The sequence below is a fragment of the Podarcis erhardii genome (assembly GCF_964252035.2).
Source record: "Podarcis erhardii genome assembly, chromosome: 11".
NCBI lineage: Eukaryota > Metazoa > Chordata > Lepidosauria > Squamata > Lacertidae > Podarcis > Podarcis erhardii.
In genome coordinates, this window is record NC_138501.1 from 14,382,016 (window position 1) to 14,400,669 (window position 18,654).

General features: G+C 45.1%; 1 long non-coding RNA gene across 5 annotated transcripts; it reads left to right on the top strand.

Annotated features, from left to right (window-relative positions):
* Window positions 1-2,318: 2,318 nt before the first annotated feature.
* LOC309352227 lies at window positions 2,319-7,403 on the top strand. 5 transcript variants are annotated; one of them, XR_014161164.1, is made up of 4 exons: window positions 2,319-2,422; window positions 3,589-4,877; window positions 5,023-5,096; window positions 6,802-7,403. It is a non-coding gene; the product is annotated as an uncharacterized lncRNA (long non-coding RNA). The 5 variants fall into 5 exon arrangements; XR_014161163.1 differs by having other exon boundaries at window positions 3,589-5,096; XR_014161165.1 differs by having other exon boundaries at window positions 3,589-5,438; window positions 6,802-6,863.
* Window positions 7,404-18,654: the final 11,251 nt, after the last annotated feature.

Below are 18,654 nucleotides of genomic sequence, written 5' to 3' on the forward strand. Positions count from 1 at the left end.
ACTGGGTTCTCCTTAAGGTAAAGGTAAAGGGACCCCTGACCATTAGGTCCAGTCTTGACCAACTCTGGGGTTGCAGCACTCATCTCGCTTTACTGGCCGAGGGAGCCGGCGTACAGCTTCCGGGTCATGTGGCCAGCATGACTAAGCCGCTTCTGGCAAACCAGAGCAGTGCACGGAAATGCCATTGACCTTCCCGCCAGAGCGGTACCTATTTATCTACTTGCACTTTGACGTGCTTTCGAACTGCTAGGTTGGCAGGAGCAGGGACCTAGCAACAGGAGCTCACCCCGTCGCGGGGGATTCGAACCGCTGACCTTCTGATTGGCAAGGCTAGGCTCTGTGGTTTAACCCACAGCGCCACCCGCATCCCTGGGTTCTCCTTAAACCCTCCTAAAATGGGCTTAAAGGAAAGCACCAGACTTTGTATTCCCTTTAGGTTGCTGTTTAAATATGGGGAAAATAACAAGCATGGAAAAGGAGGCAAGGAGTCAGGGTAGAGAAGAAATGAGGGTGAACTAGCTAAGGTTAGTACAATCTGTCCTGGAGGATCCTATAAAGAAGTTAAACAACTTAAACGTTCTGCTTACTAAGGGGAAGGTTACGTGGACTGAAAAAATGAACAGTACTTAAGATCTGGCTGAAAGTTTCCAACACAAAAGGTGGGTATACTAAATGAGAAGAGATGGGATGTTCTAAGTATCCCACCACTAATCAGTGGTGAATTCTAGGTGCAAATGTGAATGGAAAATCTAGGGTCATACTCTCATTGATCAGGGATGCCTAGTGCAAAAATACCTGGTGCAGACAGGGTTCCATTTGCAAACCTAGAGTGGCGGATCTTAACCTTAAGAGATGCAAATGGATGTTGATGAATTGAGAGGTGGGTTCTGGTTCGAAAGACACTTTCGTTACCACTGGGACAAATACAGGTTCAGACAGAGGTGTGTGCTTGATCTCACTTTGTGCCAAAGGAAAAAGGAGCAGAGAAGGATATTTCCATCTATTTAGAGTCCTTGCTTCCCATGGTAATGTGAGCAAGCCTTATTCCTATTAGGGAAGGTGGGCTGTGCATGCCATGACATGCTTCCTCTGCCATGCTTGGAAAAACCCACGTTTTCTACAGTCACCTGTAGAGTGAAGGTCAAAGGGCACAAACACAATGACTGCCTTGGTAACAGGTGCACCAACGGAACATTGCTTTTGGGTTAGGATCTACCAGGTAACTTCTTCCTCCCTGCACCCCTTCCCCAGACTGCTCAATATAAGAAAGTAAAAAAGGGTAAAGGAACCCTGGACGGTTAAGTCCAGTCAAAGGTGATTATAGGGTTATGGCGCTCATCTCGCTTTCAGGCCGAGGGAGCCGGCGTTTGCCCACAGACAGCTTTCCGGGTCATGTGGCCAGCAGGACTAAACCGCTTCCGGTGCAACGGAACACCGTGATGGAAACCAGAGTGCACAGAAACACTGTTTACCTTCCCGTCACAGCGGTACCTATTTATCTACTTGCACTGGTGTGCTTTCGAACTGCTTGGTTGGCGGGAGCTGGGACAGAGCAACAGGAGCTCACCCCATCGCGGGGATTCAAACTACTGACCTTCCGATCAGCAAGCCCAAGAGGCTCAGTGGTTTAGACCACAGCTCCACTCGTGTCCCGAATAAACAAGCACACAATCACTGATAGGTCCACCTGCCATTGTGAGGCTCAAAGCAATGAAGGTGATGCCTCCCCAGCTGTTGCCATTGGCCGTGGGTTTCTTGTGATGTCAGAAAAGCACTTGGCAACTGAGTGGATATAAAGGCAGGCCAAGGGGAAAGCCCTTTTCTATTTCCAGCAGGACACACCTGGGAATGGGATGTGACATTCAGCTCTGCCCAGGTTTCTTCCACTTGGAGGAGGCAAAAGTGGTGAATAGAAGGAAGCAATCCTCTGGTAGTGGAATGCTTGGGAGCGATAATAAGGCAAGTTTGTTTGCTTGAAGGCTGCTGGTATCTGTGGTTGGAAGCTGGCGGACGTCTCATGATGGACCTAACAGTAACTTCTGGCACAATGGGACACCATGACAGAAGCCAGAGTGCACAGCAATGCCATTTACCTTCCCGCCACAGTGGCACCTATTTATCTACTTGCACTGGAATGCTTTCGAACTGCTAGGTTGGCAGGAGCTGGGACAGATCAATGGGAGCTCACCCCGTCGCAGGGATTTGAACCGCCGACCTTCTGATCGGCAAGCCCAAGAGGCTCTGTGGTTTAGATTGAAACTCAAAGACTTGAAGGGCTGTCACATGGAAGACATCTTGTGTTGATTGCATGGAAGATAGAGCAAGTTTGTTTTCTCCTGCTCTGGAAGATAGGACCTAAAGCAGAGGCCTCAAGTGCCAAGAAAGGAGATTCTGACTAAATATCAGGAAGAACTTTCAGATGGTAAGGCTGTCCAACTGTCAGGCTGCTGCTGGCCAACAGTTGCCCAGGAACGTACAAAGACAAGGAAATGTTTCTTATCGTCCACTTTTTATTCAGCGTTTACAGAGAGAGGCTATAGAACCCAGCCTCTTGCGTAATGGCGTTAGGATAACGCCTGAGTGAATCTCCACCTCCACCATCTCTCACACTTCCTCATTTGTGCTGCTACGGCACACCCTCTGACTTTGAGCTCTCTGCTCTCCTACTTTTAAGGCTTACTGGGTTCTGGGAGATGGAGGGTATGGAATGCTTGCTAAAGACACTGTGTCCCTCAGCTGTTGCCTCCTGGTGCTTCCTCCTCCTCTCCCATCATTTCCTAACTTTCCCCCTCATGTGCCTGTGAGCTGTGACCTCCCTCAAACCCCTGTTGTAAATCTAAACTGTCTTCCTCTTCCTCCTCGCTGGAAGGGTCAAGCTGGGGAGGCTGATGTGGCGTTTGTCCATTCGTTTAGAAAATGCCTGTACAGGGGAGAGAGAAAGGGTTAGAATGTCAACCAATAGCAAAGCCAGAGGCGGAGCCTCCCTGTTTATAAAAGGGCTTAGCCTGAGGTTTGTTAGTTAGTTTTAGTGGGTTGGTTGGTTGGTTGGTTGGTTGGGAGGGAAAGGCAGTTGGAAAAGCAGTTGGCAGGCAGTTGGTAATAGAGACAGTTAGTGCAGTTGGTTCTTGTGTGAGGGGAGGTAGAAGAGATAGAGACAGGATAAAATAAGATTAGGAAGGTAAAGAGTAACAATGTTTGGAATGCAGTTAAAGTTTGTGTCTGAAATAAACTACACTCTTCTTTGTTAACGTGAGAACCTGACTGAGTCTTAAGTGATTTACCTGGGAGGACCTGGTTGGAGGCAGCGGATTAGTGGTGTGCGGGTCAATAGTCCATGAGACGACCGGGGGCTCCGTACAAACGCCACAGCGGTCTCCACCCTTCCTCCTCTGCCCAGTCCCTAACATCAACAGTGGAATGGACTCTCTCGGAAAGCAGTGGACTCTCCTTCATTGGAGGGTTTTAAGCAGAGGTTGAATGGCCATCCTTCATGGATGATTTAGCTGAGATTCTGGCATTGCAGGGGGTTGGACCACAGGACCCTCGGGGTACCTTCCAACTGTATAATTGTATGATTTCTCTTTACAGATTACTTTCTCTGCCATGTTCCTGCCCTTCCTGGAGCCCCATCACCTTCCTCTTCCTAAGGAGGCAAGGAGGCAGGACTTTCTACGGAAACCTGCCTAGAGCACGCAGAGGACAAGGACTTTGCCGCACCACACCACATGCAGCAGTGCAGGCCTTTGCCCCCAATGTCAAAGTGTGATGGCCTGGGACTCGGGCTCGGACTCGGAACCAGAGGAGTCTCAGTCTGCACCGGATCCTTTGCCTCAGGCGGCATCAGGACCAAGTCTGGGGCCTGATTCTGAAGAGCCCCAGTCTGCACAGGTTCCCCTGCAACAAGCAACAGCTGGGCTGAGTCAGAGGCCTTAGCCTGCCCTGGCTCCAGATGCGGGGATTACCTCGTTGCCTTCAGCTGGGCAATCACTTACAGCTGCTCCACTACCAGTTGGGTCAGGAGAGGCTGAGGTGGCCTCTGGGTCTAGTAACCCACCGACATCTCCCGAGCTGCAGAGACTAAGGTCTGAGAGAAGGAGAGACCTGAGTACTTGCAGGAGGAGTGCTTGCCTTCAGGCGAGACAGGGAGGTGAGTCACTGGGGGATCGGGACCGGCCATTACACCGACAAAGATAAAAGGCTGTTGGACCGTGCCCCAGGTGGCGGGAGCAACATTGCTGTTTGCTAGAACCTGCCTGAGACCCTGCGCCCGACCTAGCCTTGTTTCCTGCCTTGGCCCTGTCGGACTGACTCCTCGCGGAATCCTTGGATTCGGGACCGGACCTGGACCGCGTTGCTCAGGTTAACCCCCAGGCCCAGCACACAAAGGTTGTAGATCTGGTACTGAAATGGATTGCCAGGTAGCTCTCAAAGAAGCATGTAATTCTATCCTACTCAGATTATGTAAGAACTGGGCTATTGTATTATATGATATGCCCCTCTCTGCACTGGGAAACCAAATAGAATGGACTGGAAATGATCAAATAGTTCCTGTACCTGTGCAGAGGTACAGAGGGATGTAGAGAACATTTAGAGTTCACTGGAGTGCTGCATTTTAAAAAATATTTTAGAGATTGTGGCTGCATATTACAATGCCCTTACCAATTAATTTGCATTGAGCTTGTTTGGCAACGTTTGTTTATTCTGTAATGGTAGCAAAGTAGGGAGAACCAGGCAATGCCCTTTTAATAATTCATAATTTTTTGTCAAAACAAACATTTCAAACTGTCACAACCCCCTTTTCATTTCCTCCTTCATTCCTCACTTTCACCGTAGCCTATAAAGGATGCGTTAAAGAAGATGACAAGATTGCAAAACAGGTGACATCTGCTGTGGGCGGGTGGGCGGGGAGGAAGGATCAAGGATTATAGAGGATGAACATCACAAAATCCTCCTCCCCCCTCCAACCCCTAGTTACTTATGCAAATTTCTTAAGATAATTTTGACAGCAACTTATTTGTGCAGGTTGTGGTAGTCATTCGTGCAGATTGAGTCCATCCATTGCCATCCTGGTGCTCTCCAGAGACTTTGGACCATAGGTAGGCAAACTAAGGCCTGTGGGCCAGATCAGGCCCAATTCCCTTCTGGATCTGGCCCATGGATGGTCCGGGAATCACCGCATGGATCACCAGTGCACACATTCTTTCCCTCTCCATCCCTCTCCCTCACACAGCGGTGGCGCCACCTCCTCCCTCCCTCCCTCCTGGCTTCTCCCTGCCCTGCCTAGAGGAGGAAGGGGGCTGGTCTTTGTTGATGCCAGCAGCAGCAGCAGCAGCAGCGCTTGAGCAGCCGCCATTTTAAGCAGCCCCTCTCTGGTACCCTTTTGCTCGCCGCTCATTGTCCCTCCACCGCCGCCAGCCCCTGCCGCTCGCAAGACACAGGTAAGCAGCCACCAGGGCTCATGGTGCTCTCGCACCACCCCCCCCCAAATATAAACTGGCCCCCCACAAGGTCTGAGGGACAGTGGACTGGCCCTCTGCTGAAAAAGTTCACTGACCCCTGCTTTGGACTAAAGGTCCACAATGGGAGTTGAAGGCTGCGCTAGGCAAGCCATAACAACCCAGTCCAGAAAGAAAAGGAATTTCATGATGCGCAATGCATATATCCGGAGGACCAGGCTACCTCGAGGAGCCCGTGTACATTGACTGGTAGCAGCTGTCAAGGGTTTCAGACAGGGATCAGTCCTAGCAATTTCTGGAGACACCAGGATTAAATTTACAGAAGCGGTTTTAGAGTAGCACAAGTTTGAAAGCCTGCCAGCGCAAGTAGATAAATAGGTACGGCTGTGGTGGGAAGGTAAACAGTGTTTCCATGTGCTCTGGTTTCTGTCACGGTGTCCCATTGCACCAGAAGTGGTTTAGTCATGCTGGCCACATCACCCGAAAAGCTGTCTGTGGACAAACGCCAGCTCCCTCAGAGTGAGATGAGTGCAGCAACCCCATAGTTGCCTTTGACTGGACTTAACTGTTCAGGGGTCCTTTACCTTTTTACTGGGTGCCACCCGACAGGGGAAGCAAAAACAATGTTGTAGAGGCAGGGACACCGAATTTGAGAGCCGAAAGTCTGCCACAGGGACCTGGAACTACCTGAACGCTCCAGCACTTAGCTTTGGCCCTTCTGAATGTTTGCCAAACTGAGTTTCAGGTGTTAACGGGTTTTTGACAGGCAAGTCCTGTGTGCATTTAAATCCCTGCTTCTAATGAAACATCCAGTGTGGGCGCCCAGATGCCACTTCAAATTTCACCCTGCTAAAAATGTAGCACACAAACCAACTACAAGTTTCCACTTGATAGAAGCTGAAAGGAGGCAGGTCTCTCTCCTTCGCCTCAGAACATTAATATTTACAGTGAGTTCATGAGGAATGAAGTGAGGCTCAGAGTCAACTGACTGACACTCACCAAATGCTAAAAACAAGCCAACCCACAGATGCCTTTTAATTTTCAAGGATCTGTTCAGGTTAACCTCAGATGTCTGCCTCGCCCTTTTCTTCCTGTTGTAATTGAAACAGTCAAAGAAAAAGGAAAAAACCCACACAGTGCTTTCATAACATAAACTGCTGAAAGAATTGTTTGAGATATTATAGGAGATTTAAGAAACTTCTCGGCTTGTTGTTTGTTTAATCACTAATTGATAAAAATCTGCAAAGTGAGAGTTTCCAAATAGGAAAACAATTAGCAGAGTTAATCAACAGAGATAAATGAATAAATAAAAATTGGTTAAATTCGTACACGTTTTGAATTTTAGAGAAGCAAAATCCCATGCTTTTATCAGGGCAGTGTTGAGCAGGCAGTAGAATCGAAGGGAATAATGGTAACTCGATTGCACCCAGAGAAGAATGTTTGCACCCAATTGTACAATGAGGCTTCCCAGATTTCTTTCTCCACTATAGGTCCCTGCAACTCATCCCCCAAAGTCACGCAGTGCTCAGGATGACGTGACGCTGTGCATGGGGATTGTAGTGGAATGGAGAATTTCAGCCTTACCCGTGAGTGGAAGCTCCTTTCCACTTGTGCAAAACGCCTTTGGATCCAAGTCATTGTAATTTAAATAACACAATCAAGCCAGCAAAGAAAATTGAAGTGTGATTCTTACCACATTTTCTCAGCACTAATTTCCTCTAAGTTTAACGTGTGGAGGTTGTGTGGCCCCAGATGGTGTTGTTGTAGTTGTTTAGTCGTGTCCGACTCTTCGTGACCCCCTGGACCAGAGCACGCCAGGCACTCCTGTCTTCCACTGCCTCCCGCAGTTTGGTCAGACTCATGTTTGTATCTTCGAGAACACTGTCCAACCATCTCGTCCTCTGTCATCCCCTTCTCCTTGTGCCCTCCATCTTTCCCAACAATCTTTTCCAGGAAGTCTTCTATTCTCATGAGGTGGCCAAAGTACTGGAGCCTCAGCTTCACGATCTGTCCTTCCAGTGAGCACTCAGGGCTGATTTCCTTCAGAATGGATTGGTTTGATCTTCTTGCAGTCCATGGGACTCTCAAGAGTCTCCTCCAGCACCATAATTCAAAAGCATAAATTCTTCCCCTTCATGGATCACTGCCTTGCCGTGGTGAAGGGGCTTGAATAACTCAGAGAAGCTATGAGCTGTGCCATGCAGGGCACCCAAGATGGACAGGTCATAGTGGAGAGTTTTGACCAAACGTGATCCACCTGGAGCAGGAACTGGCAAGCCACTCCAGTATCCCTGCCAAGAAAACTCCATGGACAAAGACAACAGGCCCCAGGTGAGGGCTGCTTAAATGGCTTTGTCGGCTCTGCCCTTGCACAGCCCGTGTCCAAGCCAGCATCCCCATTCGCCAAAGTGGAATGCAGGCCAGGATCCAGCTCCTGATAGGCAGTGCAGGCTTAAGGAAGGGGAACTGAGGCCATGATCCTTCATTGGGGCCCCAGGGAGCCTCTGCCGTCCTGCACCGCCACCACACTAAAAGAGGTGGGCCAACTTGTGTGACATAATCCCTTGAATATTTAGTTTTATTTATTTATTTATTTATTTACTTACATTTATACCACGCCTTCCTTTCTTCTGTTGTGGAATGGAAGGTGGGCCACAGTAGTTTGCACATGAAAACACTGCTCACCTTCCTGCTGCAGCGGTACCTATTTTTCTACTCGCATTGGTGTGCTTTTGAACTGCTAGGTTGGCAGGAGCTGGGACAGAGCTATGGAAGCTCACCCGTCATGGGGATTCGAATCGCCGACCTTCCGATTGGCAAACCCAAGAGGCTCTGTGGTTTAGACCACAGTGCCACCCGTCCAGGGGTCCATTACCTTTACCTTTCAGTAGTTTGTATCCCGGGACGCGGATGGCGCTGTGGTCTAAACCACAGAGCCTAGGGCTTGCCGATCAGAAGGTCAGCGGTTTGAATCCCCGCGAAGGGGTGAGCTCCCATTGCTCTGTCCCAGCTCCTGCCCACCTAGCAGTTCGAAAGCACATCAAGTGCAAGTAGAAAAATAGGTACCACTCCGGCAGGAAGGTAAACTGCGTTTCCGTGTGCTGCTCTGGTTCACCAGAAGCAGCTTAGTCATGCTGGTCACATGACCCAGAAGCTGTCTGCAGACAAACACCGGCTCCCTCGGCCTATAGAGCAAGATGAGTGCGCAACCCCAGAGTCGTCCACGACTGGACTTAATGGTCAGGGGTACCTTTACCTTAGTTTGTATCCAGGCATGACTAGACCTGTAGAGCTTCAGCATTTATTAAATAAATGTTTTTTAAGAAAAATCCAAGGGGGCACAGGTTCACCATCCCTGCTTTTTTAAAAAACAGCAACACAGTACCATACTGAAAAAGCAGGAATATGAAACTTCTCAGCTGATTTGATATGACCATTCAAATAAAGTGAGCTCTCGAGATCTTTGTGACTCAGCCTTTGAGATTCAACATAAACCACCCATCATTAACACAACTGCACCTAAATATTTATAGCTGTCATCACACCGAACCTCCGGCATGAAACAGTTTGTTTCATAAACATTTCTATTTTGAGCCATTTGACTGGCCTTCTTTGGCTCCATCAGTTTCAGAGAATTCAAGTTCTACCTTCCTTGACATCTATCTCTGCCATGCCCCAGAGATGGCACAACAAGATCAAGAAATAATAAAGCATCTTTCTTTTCTTCGATTTGCAGAATGCAAGAGCTGAGAAGCAGCTCGAATGATTTACCTCCTGTGTTGCCAACAGCAACGGTTCTTTTACTGGATCCAAACGCTTTGGCCAAAACAATGAGTGCAGGATAGCAGATGTTTATTACAGCTGAATTACAGACAAAATAAGCAATGCTTACACCCCTTTTGTCAATGGGAACCCCTCAGAACAGCAATGGGCAGACTCCTATAGATGCACTTTCAGTCTACATGAGATTTGTTGAGCAGAGTTTCTGGAACATGAAAGTTTCCACTATGCTATAGCCCCCTGCCATGGTAATTGCTTTAGGGTTGCCATATGTCCGGGAAAACTCAGACATGTCCTCTTTTTTAATAATAATAATAATAATAATAATAATAATAATAATAATAATAATAATCTATTTATACTCCACCCTTCCCGGTTCAGAAAACTGGGCTCAGGGCAGCTAACAACAAATCCAAATCTTTTTTAATAATAATAATAATAATAATAATAATAATAATAATAATAATAATCTATTTATACTCCACCCTTCCCAGTTCAGAAAACTGGGCTCAGGGCAGCTAACAACAAATCCAAATCTTTAATAATAATAATAATAATAATAATAATAATAATAATAATAATAATAATCTATTTATACTCCACCCTTCCCGGTTCAGAAAACTGGGCTCAGGGCAGCTAACAACAAATCCAAATCTTTTTTAATAATAATAATAATAATAATAATAATAATAATAATAATAATAATAATATTCTATTTATACTCCACCCTTCCCAGTTCAGAAAACTGGGCTCAGGGCAGCTAACAACAAATCCAAATCTTTTTTAATAATAATAATAATAATAATAATAATAATAATAATAATAATAATAATCTATTTATACTCCACCCTTCCCAGTTCAGAAAACTGGGCTCAGGGCAGCTAACAACAAATCCAAATCTTTTTTAATAATAATAATAATAATAATAATAATAATAATAATAATAATAATAATATTCTATTTATACTCCACCCTTCCCGGTTCAGAAAACTGGGCTCAGAGCACCTAACAACAAATCCAAAAAATGATGCAACAAAAAACAGCATAAAATACAGTATAAAAAGTGAATAATAAGTTCAGAATTCAAAAGTCAATTTAGGGGGGAAATCCATCCAATAAACATTAGATGATCACCAGGGCTAGCTGGCTAAATTAGTCCTATTTGGGCCAGCAAGGAGACCAGGGCAGAATTAGCTGTGGGATCCCAGAGGGGGTAATCTTCATAAAAAGGGGAGGGAGAGGGAAGGAAGGGGAATAAAAGATGAAGCTAAGTTCAAATTGAAAGCCAGGCTCTGTCTTACGGGCTCTGCAGAAGTTAAATCATGCAGAGTCCTGGTCTCATGGGACAGAGCATTCCACCAGGTCGGAGCCATCACTGAGAAGGCCCTGGCCCTGGTGGAGGATAATCTGACTTCCTTAGGGCCCGGGACCTCTAAACTATGATTATTCATGGACCTTAAGGTCCTTTGCAGGGCATACCAGGAGAAGCAGTCCCATAAATACGAGGCCAGCATGCCCATCCCAGCGGATATTTACATTTTAAAGGATATGTCCAGGTTTGGGGGGAGGGGCTCAGGCTCGGGCTGCTCTGCACATCACAGCCACTGCCAACCCAAGTCAGGGAAAGAGGCATGCGGGCACAGAGGCAGCAGCCCTGTGCACCCGCACCCACATGCCTCTTCCCCCCAGGCTTGGGCTGGCAGCAGCTCAGGCTGTCTCCTTCTTTGCTCTTTGAGATATGGCACCCCGAAATTGCTTCCACCTGCTGAAATGCCCGTCCAGTTTTGAACAACCAGTGATCTTGGTTCACCCCTATTTCAAATACAATCATACCTTGGCTCTCGAAAAGAATGCATTCCGGGAGTCAAACGGACTGTTTGAAAACCAAAGCCGGACGTTCAGCTTCCCAAAATTGTTCAAAAACCGGAACACTCATTTCCAGGTTTTGATCGTTTGGGAGCTGATTTGTTCAAGAGCCATGGTGTTTGAGATCCAAGATATGACTCTAGTTAATAATAATAATAATAATAATAATAATAATAATAATAATAATAAATTTATTATTATTATTTATTATTATTTATACCCTGCCCATCTGGCTGGGTTTCCCCAGCCACTCTGGGCGGCTTCCAACAAAACACTAAAATACAATAACCTATTAAACATTAAAAGCTTCCCTAAACAGGGCTGCCTTTAGATGTCTTCTAAAAGTTTGGTAGTTATTTTTCTCTTTGACATCTGGTGGGAGGGCGTTCCACAGGGTGGGTGCCATTACCAAGAAGGCCCTCTGCCTGGTTCCCTGTAACTTGACCCGCAAATCTCATGGCAAAATATTAAAATGAACCTAAAGGTTGACTCTGAATCAAGAAAGTATAACTGACCCTGAAATGGTTGAGTTGCACCCCTTTCAAAAGAATTTGTCCAGGAGAGGTTCCAATTGGGCATAACATGATTTCTTCCGTTAGCTTGACAAAAGCTCTCATTATTTCAAGGACTTTCGCTTCACAGCCCAGCAAAAGAACCAGTCCCTGTGAGGGCCAATTCATGATCCAATGCTTTAAATTGGATCAATAGTTCAGACAATTGCAGGCGTAACCCAAAATTGGTTGTAGCAGTAGAGAATGGCCTTCTAATCTGTTGTCTGCGTCAAGCAGAAGTCCTCACAATAAAATCTTGATGTTCTTTATCTCAACAGTCAAGTTTGGTACAGAACCAGTATGAATCCTGGCATGAGAACTATAATGTAAATTGTGGGCTTGGAGAGGAAATATCGCATGCTGGAGTTGTGAAGATAATGTGTGATCATTATTAGTAATGCCATTTTACAGGAAAATGTCAAAGAGTAAAATTTAGAAGCATATGCCTTCTATCATTAGGCAACATGGATACAATTTGATCCAAAGGCTTATGCTGTTATGTATGTGCCTATTTTGTATCTGATTACATTAGCAATATTTGTGTACAGTTGTACCTTGGAAGCTGAACGCCTTGCCAGTTGAACGTTTTGGCTCTCGAACGCTGCAAACCCGGAAGTGAGTGTTCTGGTTTGCAAACGTTCTTTGGAACCCAAACGTCTGGCGCGGCTGCCGTGGCTTCCGATTGGCTGCAGGAGCTTCCTGCAGCCAATCAGAAGCCGCACCTTGGTTTCTGAACGTTTTGGAAGTCGGACTTCCGGAACAGATTCTGGTTGACTTCCGAGGTACGACTGTACAGTGAATGGGTGATCATCTTTGGGGCCAAAAGCACCCCAGCTGCAAAGATTCCTTGTGTGTTGCCTGTATCTTCAACATCCATTTGCTCCCCCTGATCCTGCTGAAAAAGTACACCATGGTGCCTTTCCAAACTGTTGCTCCTAACTTTCTCCCAGACAGCCACTTGAGCAATTCGCTTTTCTAACGTTGGAGTAGGCCTGCTGGAACAATGCACTTTGGTATGAAAAGAGACAGATACAAACAATCGCTTCAGACTTTGTTATCTATGGCTAAAGGTTTCCCATTTCTTTCTGCCCAACATAAGCAACCGTAATCCTGTTAAGACAGAGAGTGCTGTGCAGACGTCAAACTTCATTGCATTACTCACCTTCATGCATTGGTTACTTTATGTGAAACTGAATTTTTTGATGTTACAAATGATGCGTTTTTACATTCAAATTCAGGATAGACGGAGAAGGCCACTTTAAGCAGGGTCTCTTTCTCTGGCCTAGGAAGAAATTCAGAAAACAATATCCTGGCTGCTTGAATACTTAGGCACTGCTTCTATTGATGTCTGGGTTTTATATTGCAAAAAATAAAATCTCTTCAACATGATGGATGGAGATATCTCTGCCTTCATTGAAATGCAGCAATACTTGGATGCCTTTGCTTAAATGTACATTGTAAAAAATGCAAAAATCAAATTTCTAGCAACTGCTGAATTTCCCAGTCGCATAGCATGGCCGATTCTTTCTCTCTGAGCACACCATGTATCCTCAGTAAAGAAAATGCCCTGTGCATGCAGTCATAATATGTGACATATTGTTGTGATTTAAGCAAATATCGCCTTCAAAATTTTGCTACCCCCTGCCTCAGAAACCTCTCCTATGCCAGTCCCACTGAAATGAGTAGGAAGAGAGATGCCTTGAGCTGAATGGCAATGAGAAAAATGGAAGGGCCTTTTATCAGTACAAAAATACTGGTATGCAATAGACTATAAGGACTAAACTGTTCAACAGTGGAACAGTCTCCTTTGGGAGGTTGCAGACTCTCCTTCATTGGATGTTTTTAAGTGGAGGTTGGATGGCCAACAGACTTGGATGCTTTGGCTGAGATTCCTCCATCGCACAGGTTTGGGTAAGATGATTTTTGGGGTCACTTCCAAGTCTACAATTATATGAGAAAAGGAAGGCATTTGTAGCCTTCCCACAATAGCTAGGCATTGTGATGTGGGCACTTCTTTTTTTTTTTTTTAATATTTTTTTTAAATTTTCATAAACAAAAAACACACAAATAAAAACATTCATAGACAACACATGACTTCCCCATGCCTCCCCTTCACTGCACCCCTGTTTCAAAATTTTTTAGCAATCCTTCATTCCATTTCTATATTTAATTTCCCTCAAAATTCTCTTAACTTAAATATTTACAGCTATAATTCTCTATTTCTTAACCCTTAACATTTTATCAGTCTGAGATTTTGCAACAGTTCTTAAGATATAATTTAATTTTTTTCCAGTCCTCTTCCACTGTCTCTCTCCTCTGATCACGGATTCTGCCAGTCATCTCTGCCAGTCCCATAAATTCAGTCACCTTCGTCTGCCATTCTTCCAGAGTAGGTAATTCTTGCATCTTCCAATACGTGATGTGGGCACTTCTTCACTATGTTTCACCGCTTCTTTTTGTTTATAGCGAGCCTATTAGGCTTGGCAGCTCATAAACCCTCAGTAGAGCAGAAGCCACAACAGGTAGACTTCTTCTCCTGTTTAACCTTTAAGGGACAACAGTGCCATCCCTCTCCATCTCTGTCAGCATCCAGATTCTAGGCTCAACCTTTTCTCACATGCCCCAACTCTCCAGAACTCACTCCCCTCCTACTAATAATACACAGCTCTTCCTGTCCTTAGGCCCTACAGAATCACCCCCGTGGTACCTCTGCACGGCTGTGCTCCTATAACTCATTGCCTACTCAAGTTCCTACTTTTCAAGTGACTACTTTGTCCCACTTCCTTAGCCATTTGGCAGCATACAGCCCCCTCCTGACTTTAAGGACTGTGAGTTTTTTTCACAGTTCATTCTTGCTTTATTTCCCTGACTCCTCTGCCCTTTCCCTCAACCTTCCTTCCCTCAAGTCCTTTTATCACTTTCCCATTCCACATTCTACTTTCAGTTCCCATTTCCCTTAGCACCTCCATTTTCTGAGCCTTCTTGCCAGTCCTCAGCCTGTCCCAAGCAACTCCTCTCGCTTCTAGGACTTGTGTAGAATTTAACCCCCTCCGTATTGATAGTTTCCCCTCTTCTCACAGAAGTTGGACTGCAAACATTACAACAGCTTTGTTCCATGAGCTACGGAATGTTTATGAACATTCTGTGCCACCACGGCAGCTCCTCACAGTCAATGCCTTAAGGCCCAGGGGTGTCCAAACCTTTTTCAAAGAGGGCCAGCTATGATGAAGTGAACATGCGTGAGGGCTGACCAAAGTTGTTGTTGACCTTTTTTAGGATTGAAGTTTTTTTTAGGATTGAAGTTTACCTCAGGAAATAAACTGCCATGGGGGGCCACATTAAACCGTCCTGTGGTCCAGATTGGGTCCCCGAAACAGACTTTGGACATGCCTGCCATAAGCTTAACCACTGCAAGCACAATACAATATATCTATCTACAGTGGTAACTCGGGTTACATACGCTTCAGGTTACAGACTCCGCTAACCCAGAAATAGTGCTCCAGGTTAAGAACTTTGCTTCAGGATGAGAACAGAAATCATGCTCCGGCGGCACGGCAGCAGCAGGAGGCCCGATTAGCTAAAGTGGTGCTTCAGGTTAAGAACAGTTTCAGGTTAAGAATGGACCTCCGGAACAAATTAAGTACTTAACCTGAGATACCACTGTATTTGGCTATCAGCAATTCCTTATACTTAAAAGCCATGGTTGCTTTTGAATGAAAAACACATGGCCGTTTCAAAATATAGCAAAAGATAGAGGAAGAAGTATAAGGGTGCTGTCCCTGCCTGAAGCCAAAGACTTTTATTACATCAATTGTCCCGGTCTTTCCTTTCCCTTTGTAGGTCCAGCAAGACATCCTTGGAGCGATGCTTCTCTTACACGCTGCCTCCTCAGCTAGAAACCCAATGTCTCATTCATTGTGCTGCTACATCAGGGCTCCCGCCCACTGAATGCCCTTGGCTTCCTATTCTTCTTGGCAACCATGGCAGTATGGGCAACTTCCACTCCGTTCTCTCCCTCTTCGCTTGCGTATTCGCTGCCAGAAAAATCACCCTCTTTTGTGGGAAGGAATAACAAGAAAAAACAACCATACTAAGGAATCTGTCAACATAGTATTTTAACATTGACACCATGTTCTTTTATAGAAAGCTTTCTTCTGCTAATCAAAAGCTGGAAGCAGCAATGACCCAGCTAGGGGCAAGAAGTCCTCGACAAAGGTGGGAGGGCTGCTTCTGCCTGTCCAAAGTGGGCAGGGAGACAAGGTGTTTTGCAAATTAGCTGGCTGTTAGGATTGACTGCCATGGAATGTCTACAAGCCCCCTCTTGGAAGCTTTGGGGGAAGGCTTCTTTAGGAATCTGAGAAACTAGCTGGCATTCTTTTTACCAGGCAGACTTTTATCAGGCAGGTAGGTAGCAGCGTTGGCCTGCCCTAGTTGAAACAACAACAACAACAACAAAAATTCCTTCCAGTAACACCTTAGAGACCAACTAGGTTTCTTATTGGTATGAGCTTTTGTGTGCATGTACACTTCTTCAGATACCAGTAACTCCAGTTGAGAGTGGTAAATGGTTTGTTTTTCCTTGTGGAACTCTTGCCAAGCTAGGTGATTCCTAATACAGTGGTACCTCAGGTTACATACGCTTCAGGTTACATACACTTCAGGTTACAGATTCCACTAACCCAGAAATAGTGTTTCAGGTTAAGAACTATGCTTCAGGATGAGAACAGAAATCGTGCTCCGGTGGCATGGCAGCAGCAGGAGGCCCCATTAGCTAAAGTGATGCTTCAGGTTAAGAACAGTTTCAGGTTAAATACGGACCTCTGGAACAAATTAAGTACTTAACCTGAGGTACCACTGTAGAGTTGTCCAGTACAGAGAGTTCCTCCTTTATTAGCTTCTCTTTAGAGTACAGAACACCGATCAGATGTTTGAGCAGCTTCTTGGAGAAAGTGTGGCATAGTTTCCTTGCATATTCAGTTGGATAATTGGATTGTAGAGGGTTCTTAATTCTCAGACCCTTAGGTATAATGTCCAGGTTCTTGCGTTTAGTCAGAAAGAAGATGTCAGTTTGTACCTGTGCAAGTTTCTTGGTGAGGTTGATGGACTTCCATTTCATGAGGCTCAATGTGGTGCCCTCCATAGTTCTAGTTACAGGTAGGTAGCCGTGTTGGTCTGCTGTAGTCGAAACCAAACCAAAACAAAACAAAAAATTTCCTTCCAGTAGCACCTTAGAGACCAACTAAGTTTGTTATTGATATGAGCTTTCGTGTGCATGCACACGTCTTCAGATACCAATCTGAAGAAGTATGAATCTGAAGCAGTGTGCATGCACACGAAAGCTCATACCAATAACAAACTTAGTTGGTCTCCAAGGTGCTACTGGAAGGATTTTTTTATTATTATTATCAGGCAAACTCTCCAAGGCAGGACAGTCTCAGCAACTTCAGCAAGGCCTGCAGAAGCCACCTCTTTCTTCCACACCATACCGCAAAACACTCTTTGGACCCATTCAAACCATACATTTCATTGCTTTTGCAAGCTAACTTTTAATATTAGTCCCCTTCCAGGTCATGATCTGAAGGCAAAATATACCATGATCTTGATGGGTAGGGTTGGGAGAGACCCCTCTTTGAAATCCTTGAGAGCCATTGCCAGTCAGCATAGTCTTCCTCTTCTTTTGCGATCACTTGTAGCAGAGTAAGATTGTCTTCCATGAACACGGTTCATGGAAGTGACTGTGGAGGCCAATTCTGGATCCACATATTCTTCCACATCGGGGACATAGGTTTCCGGGTGGGAGTTGATCATGGTGAGGGTTTGCCAAGCGTGCCTTCCTCTAGCACGTTTCTTGTCCTGAGTTTGAGCATCTTCAAAACCCATGACACCTTTGGTCAAGGCTTTTTCCAATTGGAGCGCTCGCAGACCTGTGTTTCCCAATTGTCGGTGTTTATACTACATTTTTTAAAGATTTGCCTTGAAAGAGTCTTTAAACCTCTTTTGTTGACCACCAGCATTACACTTTCCATTTTTAAGTTTGGAACAGAGTAGTTGCGTTGGAAGATGATAAACAGGCATTCGCACATGACCAGTCCAACGAAGTTGATGTTGAAGAATCATTGCTTTGACACTGGTGATCTTTGCTTCTTCCAGTACCCTTTCATTATGGTACGATTTTGATCTTAATCCAGTTTCTATATACTGGGAATAATATATCTAACTATAGCAGCAAAAACTATTAACGGTAGTCTTGTTCGCCCGAGTTCAGCAATTCAGCATCAGACCAAAATACTGTATATCTGCAATAGTTTGACACTTAGTAAATGCTTCCTAAAAGGGAAAGGAAACACTGTACAGATGAGTGCAAAAGTTTTTATTTGAGAGAGAAAATTCTTGAATAATGGAATCTAGCAAGTAAAATTGCTTCATATCAGGAACAAATTATCATTATTTTCCTAGTAGCACTAGACTCCTTCAGAAATATGAAGTCAGTAAAATTTTAACTCTAATACTGATTAGATTAATACTTTGTTGGGAAATCACTGTTTTTATATTTGTGTATCAGCTATGGAAACCTTACTGATATGTTTCACATCAGGAATAATTAACAGTGACAAGCTAAAATTAAACCCTCTTAGAAACTTAGTGCTAAACTTCTGGCATTTTGAAGGGCAGCCCCTGCTCCTGGAGATGTTGGGATCACGGCTTGTGTTTGTATCCATGTCCCTATACAGTGGTAACTCAGGTTAAGTACTTAATTCGTTCCTGAAGTCCATACTTAACCTGAAACTGTTCTTAACCTGAAGCACCACTTTAGCTAATGGGGTCTCCTGCTGCTGCCGCGCCACCGGAGCCTGATTTCTGTTCCCATCCTGAAGCAAAGTTCTTAACCTGAAACACTATTTCTGGGTTAGCGGAGTCTGTAACCTGAAGCATATGTAACCTGAAGCATATGTAAGTATATGTAACCTGAGGTACTACTGTATCTGGTTTTACTGATAATA